Source organism: Enhydra lutris, unplaced genomic scaffold (genome assembly GCF_002288905.1).
Source record: "Enhydra lutris kenyoni isolate GAN:26980312 unplaced genomic scaffold, ASM228890v2 scaffoldscaffold53, whole genome shotgun sequence".
Taxonomy (NCBI): Eukaryota; Metazoa; Chordata; class Mammalia; order Carnivora; family Mustelidae; genus Enhydra; species Enhydra lutris.
The window spans coordinates 2,879,483-2,889,051 of NW_019154137.1; positions in this window are offsets into that span (position 1 = coordinate 2,879,483).

Genomic DNA, 9,569 nt, shown 5'->3' on the forward strand with positions numbered 1-9,569 from the left:
TTCCCCTCTCCACAGGTTCCTTGCTTCACTGTCAGTCCTGCCCCGAAAGGACTCCAGCTCTCGAATGTCATGTAGGCGCCTGACAGGAAGGTCCACTGCTTTGCTTTCTGGATCCTGGCTCGGCAGCAGGTGCCTCCACCATCTGACAAGCCACTTTGGTCTAGCTATCAACTGTACCGGTATGGACAGAATGAAAGGAAATTAGTGCAGGGAGGGAGAGTAGGGGCAATGAGGGAAGTCCACAAAAGCACATCCCAAATGGGAAGCCATTTGGCTCAGGGAAAAGACAAACATAGACAAGTCTCTGGCACTAGAAACCTATGGAAATTTCTAGTTCTACTTACCACTTAATGGCTATGAGACCTTTCTCTAGTCACTTTACCTCTCTGATCCTCAGTCGGCTAATGTAGAAAACGATCTTGAGGGTCTACTCTAGATCTCCTTCACCAGCTTTGCTGGCTTTGAGGGCTGCTACTGGTACATACACCTGCAATCTGGCGAGGGGGGGGCAATTCCAGTGCACCAGAAGATGGCATCACTTGACACTGGGGAGAGGTATGTTTTTCAGAAAAGAACTCCTCTGTAGGAGGAAGCAAAAGTGTGCAGAAAACATTCCAGTTGCTGAGGCAGACAGAAAAATACAACATTATAACATCCAAAAGGCTTGGATAAATTCATGGCTGAGGGTTTACTCAAGGGCATTTCGGTCTTTGCATCTCATGATGTCCTTGTCCAAGTCAGAGGAATATGCCACTCTTGTGTTCTCGTGTCCTTCAAATGCTCTGGCTCAAGTCCCTGCAGCCTCACAGGCATGCCCATACCTTCTCCCCACATCCTGAAACCACCACCCAAAGGCAGGCAAGGTGATCAGCAAAATGACGCCAGAGGCTTCCAGAAAGCAGACAGGAAGTTTCTTCTCGGCTCCGTCCCCCTCTTGCCACTTCCTGTCCCCAGCAGCACTGTGAGCTTAACTCCCAGGGAGTGTGAGCCCCAGGCCCCTTGCTCTGCTCCTATGTGCTGATGCTGTGGAAAGGGTAAGGCTGGCATTTTTCCCTCCTGCCGTCACACAGCAGGTAGGAGTGGAGCCTTCCCCAGTGGTGTTTTCCTCCTGCTTCTCTTCTGTTTAGAATGCCTCCAACTGCCTGCTCATTTGAGTCCAAATTCACAGCCTGACCTTCAAAGAAATGTTGCCAGGAGTCGACACTTGCTGTGTGCCAGGCATGGAATCCAAGCGTAGTCATATCGCCTGAACCTGGTAGCTAGTCTAGGTTAGCCTCTCCACTGTTTGTCAAATGAATACGTGAAGAAGTCCTCAGGATAACCCTGAAGGGCAGGTGCTTTAAATCCCTGTTGTACCATTTAGGAGCCTGAGACATAGGGAGTTAAGTAACTTGCCCAAAGTCATGGTTAATAAGAGGCAGAGTCAGGATTCAAAACCAGGTCTATCTGACGCTGAATCCCTGAGATGATTTGCAGCTGCGGTTCTTCAAACCTCTTCCTCCCCCCACTCCCTCCTCGGGAGGGTTCTGCCTAGCAGACACAGCCCTGTGATATTTTTGGTTCCAGTTATTCCCATGGAGGCGGCTGCAGCCCTTTGGGCAGGGGACACCTGTGCCAGTCGCCCGGTCTACAGGCTCCGCCCACCACAAATGGTTTGTCTTATCCAGAGGACTGGCTGGATAATAAGGCGCTGCCCCTGGGAACTTCCTGAACCTTCCCGGAACAGGCTCACCATTGGCCAGTCCCAACCCCTGGTACATCAGGGGAAGAGGCACTTCCTAGAAGCTCTGGTGGTAGAAGTATTTTCCTCCAGGCCACTGCTCCACAGCGGGAACCAGGTCGGGGATCTGGGAGGGGGGCCCGCCTTCCATTGGGAGGGCCACCTCCAGAAGCTGAGCTAGCTCATCTTCCTGTTCTTTTTTTTTTTTTTAAGATTTTATTTATTTATTTGACAGGCAGAGATCACAAGTAGGCAGAGAGGCAGGCAGAGAGAGAGAAAGCAGGCTCCCCGCTGAGCAGAGAGCCCAACTCGGGGCTCGATCCCAGGACCCTGGGATCATGACCTGAGCCAAAGGCAGAGGCTTTAACCCACTGAGCCACCCAGGAGCCCCCTTCCTGTTCTTTAGAAGCCGGTTCGCCAGGCTTACCGGGTGTCACTAGGCTCTGACAGTGCTGTAACGGCTAGGTCTCTAGACCTCCCAGCGCCTTGGTTTCTTTCCCTGTAAAATGGGGATTAAAAAAAAAAAAGATTCCTGCCATATTTTAAGACTCGAGAAAAAGCTTCAACTGGGGGTGGGGGGATGTATGGGTAAATTCGAGACGCCAAGGCCCCCCATGGACACTCGAGAAATTCTTGGCACCTGGCCGGAGTGATTAGAGATAATTTGGTGATATTAATCAACCTTTTTCATGTCACAGCACACACAGAAAATATCTGGCAAGCACACTGGGATAGAAAGGAAGAGGTTTCTGTGGACCAGAACTGCCCCAGGCTCGCCCAGCTAGCCCCCAAGGCCAAGGGCGCGGACAGCGCTGCATTCTTGGAGTCCTTGGGCAGCATCTGAGCTGTCCGCGATGCTATAGACAAAAGCGGTGGCCAAAAGTAGTGGTGAGCCTTGCTGACAGTCTCTTTCCCCTCCTTCCTGTCGGTCAGCCAGCAGAGGGCTGGGGTGGGAGGCCCTGCTCGCCCAGACACGCGTGGGAGTGGTCGCTGAGCAACTTGGGCAAGGCTCTTCCCGGCCTGGCTGTGGCCACAGCGTGGCGGGCTTGTTCTCGCTCCTTCCCTAATGCAGGAAGGTGAGGCCGTCACAGCCAGCCACAGACCTCGGGGCAGGCAAAATCAGGAGAGGGGGGCATCTGCCTTCTGTCTCCTCCCAAGCTTCTTGTTCTCTTTTCTCCTCCTGCTACCCCGTCGTGCCTCATTGACTCATCCATCCCCAAAGCCCTTAATAAGTAGCAACCAATGGCCGAACCCCGTGCCTGGTTCTGGGACTACGGGATGCAACTGTTGGCTTCAAGACACTCAGTCCGGTGGAAAGAAAGACCTGGAAAGAGAGGCAGTGAAGAAGGTGCCCTAGTCTAATGGATGTCTGTAAAGAAGAGGGGAAAAATTGAGGGCTGGAGACAGGCTCAGAGCGCCTGAAGTTTGCAAGGACACTTGCAGCATAGACGGGGTGGGGGGTGGGCAAGATGGGGGGGAAAGAGGAGCCAGGGAGTAAGGAGGCAGCTTTCCAGAGAGAAGGACATGCACAAAGGACAAAGGAGGCATTGAGACATGGGAGAACGAAGCATGTTCAAAGCACTCCAAGTTGTCCAGTTGTGCGAGAATAAAAAGCACTAGACGGGGCAGAGGGTGAGGGGAGGCGGTGGGGAAGCCAGGCAGGTGGTAGCCAGATCAGAGAGGTTGTGCCGAAAGCAGTGCCAGTTTCCGGCTCGAGTCACTGAGTACATGGTGGTCCCATTCACTGAGACTGGAACACAGCAAGGACGAGGACGGGGCAGGGGTGGAGGCGAGCGCCATCATGGATAGGCTGGCTCTGTGTCAAAGGAGGTTTTTGTTGAAGATAGTTGTTCAGATTTCCATGCTGAAGGGAAGAGATGGAAGGGGGGTTGGGGAGGTCGAAGCTTCGGGAAAGAGAAAGGAAATGAGTGATGGGGCAAGGCCCGAGGGGAGGGGAGGGGAACTGGACCCCAGCACACCAGATTGGGGAGGAGGGTCTCAGCCTTGGGCAGGAGGGGGGCGTGGGGGCAGGAGAAGAGAGTGTGGCAGGTCGGGTTTGCTGAGAAGCCAATTCTTTTTATTTAAGATTTCATTTTTTTTATTTAAGAGAGGGAGGGAGAGAGAGAGAGAACAAGCAGGGGCAGTTACAGAGGGAGAGGGAGAAGCAGGCTCCCTGATGAGCAGGGAGCCTGACACGGAGCTGAATCCCAGGACCCTGAGATCCTGACCTGAGCTGAAGGCAGACACTTAGCCGATGAGCCACCCAGTCTCATTGGCCCCGAGAAGCCAATTCTGGGATCAAGATCAATAGGTTTACTAGGGAGTGCTCTTGGGAGCACTTCTACCACCCATGGAAGGGAAGGAATGGGAGCAGGATGGGAGGAAGGAGATGCTGGGCTGCAACTTGGGTTCCACAAAGCCTCAGGCAGCCCCATGGGAAGCTCAGAAGCTAGGAGTTGGGACGGGGTCGGGGGGGTGGCCTGGGCCTTTATACCTCCCATCAGTCCTTCATGGAGAACAGGCTGCCCTGGGAAGGGGGCCTGCCCTCGGGCAGAGAAGCTTTCTTCAGCTGAGACAATCCCCAAAGGGGTCTGAGGGCTGAGCACCCTGAGCCACAGCCACCACTGGGTCCTTCGGGCCTCGAGGGGTCCCGGAAGCACATCCAGTGCCCACGACAGAGAGGAAGGGGGCGCTGTTGCATTTGAGTTGAATCTGTGGGCCAGCAGGTGACACTGTAGAGGAGCTGATAGGGGACATGTGACAGGATTGCCAAGTGGTGTTGGGGTCTTAGTTAAAACTATAGGACGAATCATTTAGGCAGGCCCAAATAGTTTTCAGATTTCAAGGACCCTCATCCTTGACCACGTGGCTCCATCCTCTCTCCTTTGGGTTGGTTTGTACCAGGAAACGTGTATATTATTTAGAGAACTGGGTTCCTAAATTCCTGAACATTTTACCTCAACTACTACCTTTTTTAAAAAAGTATTTTATATTTATCTGAGATAGAGTAAGAGAGAGAGAGAGAGAGAGAGAGCCCAAGCAGAGGAAGTGGCAGACAGAGGGAGAAGCAGGCTCCCCGCTGAGCAGGGAGCCCGATGCAGGACTCAATCCCAGGATCCTAGGATCATGACCTGAGCCAAACGCGGATGCTTTAACTGACTGAGCCACCCAGGTGCCCCTACCTCAACTACTTCCTTTCTTAAAAAGGATTATTTATTTTTTATGTCTTAATCTACACCCAACATGCCCCTCGAACGGATAGTCCCCAAGATCAAAAGTCAGATGCCCTTCTCACTGAACCAGCCTACCTACACTACCTCCTAAACACAGATCCCAGAATTTTGGTAGCTAACCGTTATTTTTGTTATGACAATCGTTACTTACATTAATGTCAACGATCTAGCTAATAGGCAAATAAAACTATGTGGATATTGCAGGTTACAAAAAAAACACTCAGAAAACTATTTCTGAGAGGACAATGAATAAACACTTGTCTCTGAGCAGATGAATGAAAATTACAGGTGTCAGCATTAAACCTAATTAGGAGGCAAATACGATATGTAGAAAATGACAAAGGAAAACTAATTAGAGAGCTACAAAGGAAAACCCACAGCGGTGGTGCGGTGCTGACCCGACACGGAACCAGGGGGCTCATCCGGTACTAGAGTGACAAAAGAGAAGTATGCCACCTAATTACATGGGCTTTCTAAATGCACACAGGAATGACACAGGTGACCATTCAGAAATAGTGCCGGGCTCTTCTGAGAAGAAAGGGTCCCCGCATAGAGGGGGTGCAGAACGAGAGCCCCCTTGGCTTACAGCGAGGGTCAGGCCGCCAACTGTGTCTCACTCAGGAAGACAGCTTGCCACCCCTGAGCAGCCCTGAGTGAGTAGCAACCACTTTCCGAACCGGCTGCAGCCGTATGGTTCCTAGGACAAAATGCAATCACCAGGGGCACCTGAGTGGCTTAGTGGGTTAAGCCTCTGCCTTAGGCTCAGGTCATGATCTCAGGGTCCTGGGATCGAGCCCCACGTAGGGCTCTCTGCTCAGCAGGGAGCCTGCTTCCTCTTCTCTCTCTGCCTGCCTCTCTGCCTACTTGTAATCTCTGTCTGTCAAATAAATAAAATAAAATCTTTAAAAAAAAATGCAATCACCAATTCACAAACAAAGTCAGCCTTGGTGATGGGGCCTCACCCTACATCCCCACACAGGTTTGCCGCGGAGCATGCTCCTGCGATGAGTGACTCTGATTGCGGAAATGTTAGGACACAAAGAGTGGCAGCCTGGGAGGGGAGCTGTTTAGGAGGGATCACATTGGTGGGCCCTAAAATCATTCTAGGTACAAGGGGAGTCGGTCCTGCTGCCAAAAGCCTGGCCTTAGGGGAGAAATGGGGCTACCTAGAGCTTCTAGGGGCAGATCCCTCCTAGCAGACACCATCTTCCAGCTCTTGCCGCCAGCCTGCCAGACCACTAGGTGTGAATTCTGGGAGCGCCAACTATTGTTCTCCATCCCATACCCCCTAATCTCCAACACACACACACACACACATGCACCACACACGCACGCACGCGTGCACACACCCCACAGGTGATCTTCTGAATCTCCAATGATAGTACCTAACATATCATGTTCCAGACCACCTACTAGAGGTTTTGCCTTGTCTTTTTCTCTTGAGAACCCTAAAAAGTAGGCACTGCTGTTATCCCCACTTTATAGATGAGGACATTGATGCAAAGAAATAAAGTGATTTGCCCAAGGTCACAGGGAAGCTGAAGGAAAGGTTGTGCATTTCCTGTAGACTATTATGTCTCCCACAATTTGAGTAGATCCTCACCTTTCTTTCTTTCCTTTTCTTTCTTTCTTAAGATTTTTTTTTATTTGAGAAAGGGAATGAGCAGGGGAGAGAGGCAGAGGGAGAGGGAGAAACAGACTCCCTGCTGAGCAAGGAGCCCAATGTGGGATTCGATCCCAGGATCCTGGGATCATGACCTGAGCCAAAGGCAGACACTTAACCAACTGAGCCACCCAGGCACAACTCTCTCTCTCTCTAAGATTTTATTTACTTATTCGAGAGAGAGAGAGAGAGAGAGAGAGCATGAGCAGCGGGGAGAGGAAGAAGGAGGCTCCCCACTGAGCAGGGAGCCTGACGTGGGACTCAATCCCAGGACTCTGGGATCATGACCTGAGCCGAAGGCAGACCCTTAACCGACCAAGCTACCCAGGTGCCCCTAGCCATTCTTTCTTCACGGGCCCCTCTGGTGAAATCAGTGAATCCCCTTCACAGAAAAATGCCCATCTCTTGCATGTACCCAAAACATATTTAATTTCAAGGAGTGCGGGGACTCTCTGAAGCTCAACCTGAACCACATGGAACCCAGTTTAGGAACCTCTGCTGTAGGCTAGTCCACTCCCAGGAAGAAGCTTGGCCCAGACGCAACTTGGCTCATTGCGCCCCTCACTTCCTCTGGGAAAGCTGCCGTCCGCGGCTTGGGGGCTACCCTCACAGCTGAGGTTCAGAATGCTGGGGCTTTGTAACCCTGCACTCGTGACCTCCCATTCCCCCCACGACGAACCATGCCTGTGCCAGCTCCCGCTGCACGGGGGGTGAAATTTCTGGTGGGCTTGCCCAGCCCCAGCCCAGAGAAGAGAAGAAAGCTCTGAGCCGCTCCACGAAGAGACCGGGGCACTGGGCTCCGACCACGGAAGCAGAGAGGGAGGGAAATGGAGCTCCTGGGCAGAGCTGATGAAAACGGGTGCGGCCAAGGGTGCCCCAGGCCCTGCCACAGGTCAGAAGTGGAAATGAAGTCGAGAAAGGATACAAGGGGAACCAGAGGGAACTGCGCTGTGAGGGCCTCTAGCGTGGGGGCTGCGGTTTGGCTTCTCCTCCCGGAAGGGCAGTGGATTTGAGCCATTCCAGAACCCGGAGAGCTGGCTCTGTGGTAGAGGCGTGCGCGAGTCCCCTTTGAGCTCAGGACAGGTGGGGATGACCCCATCTGCAGCCCATTCACTGAAGCAACGGGGTAGTATTCGACATTTGTTTCGTTGCCTGGCACTTACCAGACACCCGGCACCCGTGCTAAGCGCTTGACAAATATGGACCTGCTTGGTGCTCCTAATGCCTGGTGAGAGGGACTACCAGGGTCTCCGCTCAACAGATGGGGAGCCTGAAGCCCAACGGGGGTCACGCGACTTGCCTGAAGTTCTACCGTGAGTAAGTGGCAGGGCGGGATTCAAACTCCCGCAGTCCACGCTCTGCCCCACTGTGCTCTGCGGAGAGCGTGATCAGGGACTGAGTCAGGGACTGGCAAGGGAGCCGTAAGCAGCCCAGATGCTGTCTGCGGTAGAGGGACTGACGCTTAGCGGGTGACAGATGATCACAGCCGGGCCTGCTAGGATGCATTCCCCCATCGGCATAGGGGGGCTATGGCCGTGCTTCAGAGCGGGCGGGAGGGGCCCAGCCTCCAAGGAAGCAGCGGGCACGTTGCAGGGACTCCTTTCTCGGGCCCAGGACAGAAGCAGATAGCAGAGGGAAGAGCGTTCTGGGCAGGGGAATGGCAAATGTGAAGGCCTCAGGCAGGAATGGGCCTGGCATGAGAAACCGTGAGAACCAGGGAGGAGACCACAGTGGCTGGAGGGGAGTGAGCAGAGGGGGATCGTAGTAGGAGTTGGGGGTCAGAATGAATGAACAAGTCGTGGAGATTGTGCGTGGTGCCTACAATCAGGGGAACCAAAGTGGTTCCCCAGCTTGGAAGCCCTCCAAATCCCTGCTGGGACTCACTGGGGGAGGGTGGGGAGGCCCCACAGGAAAGTCTATTAATAACTCCCTCTCTCCAGAGCTCCATTCCAAAGGCATGACTGGACTCCCTCCTCCACCCCCGACCCCCAGCTACCAGGAAGGACAGGCAGGGGCTTCCAGGAAGCTCATCCTTCCTCTCAGGCTGAGACTGGGGCTGAGCTGGCAGGAGCAGGCTGAGATTAAGAACTGACCTTTCAGGGCGCCTGGCTGGCTCAGTCGGTAGAGCATGAGGCTCTTTTTTTTAAGATTTTATTTCTTTATTTGACAGAGAGAGAGTAGGCAGAGAGGCAGGCAGAGGGAGAGGGGGAAGCAGGCTCCCCGCTGAGCAGAGAGCCCAACACGGGGACATGCGGCTTGATCCCAGGACCCTGAGATCACGACCTGAGCCAAAGGCAGAGGCTTATTAACCCACTGAGCCAACCAGGTGACCCAGAGCAGGAGACTCTTTACAAAAAAAAAAAAAAAAAAAGACTTGACCTTTAGAGTTTACACAATATTCTTCTACCTCGAGAGTACGAGAGAGTACTACACTTACGTCCTTTCAGAGACTGCGATGGAGGCCACGTCCATGATGGCTTGGGGCCACCTGTTCCCTCTGGTCCTTCTGAGAGAAAAAAACCCTTTCACAGTGGGGGTCTTTAGACAGCAAACTCTCTTGCAGAGTCCTACCTTCCCACCTCCCTCCCTCTCTCTTCCTTCCCACCTCCCTCCCTCTCTCTGGCTCTACCATCAGAGGCAAACAGAGAGAGTGGCCTTGCCCTCCTGGTGGGATGTCTGTGTCTGAGTCCCAGAGTCAAACCCTCTATTGTCTAGAAGATGATTTGTAGTTCTCTAGAGATTTTGGACATGAGCTTTATACTTTCCTGTATTAGAAATATCTTCACCTGCTCTGTAGTTTGCTATTACACTCTCTTAATAGTGTTCTGTCTTTTTTTTTTTTTTTTATGAATGGAAGCTCTTAATTTTAATGTAGCCATGGGGCGCCTGGGTGGCTCAGTGGGTTAAAGCCTCTGCCTTTGGCTCGGGTCATGGTCCCAGGGTCCTGGGATCG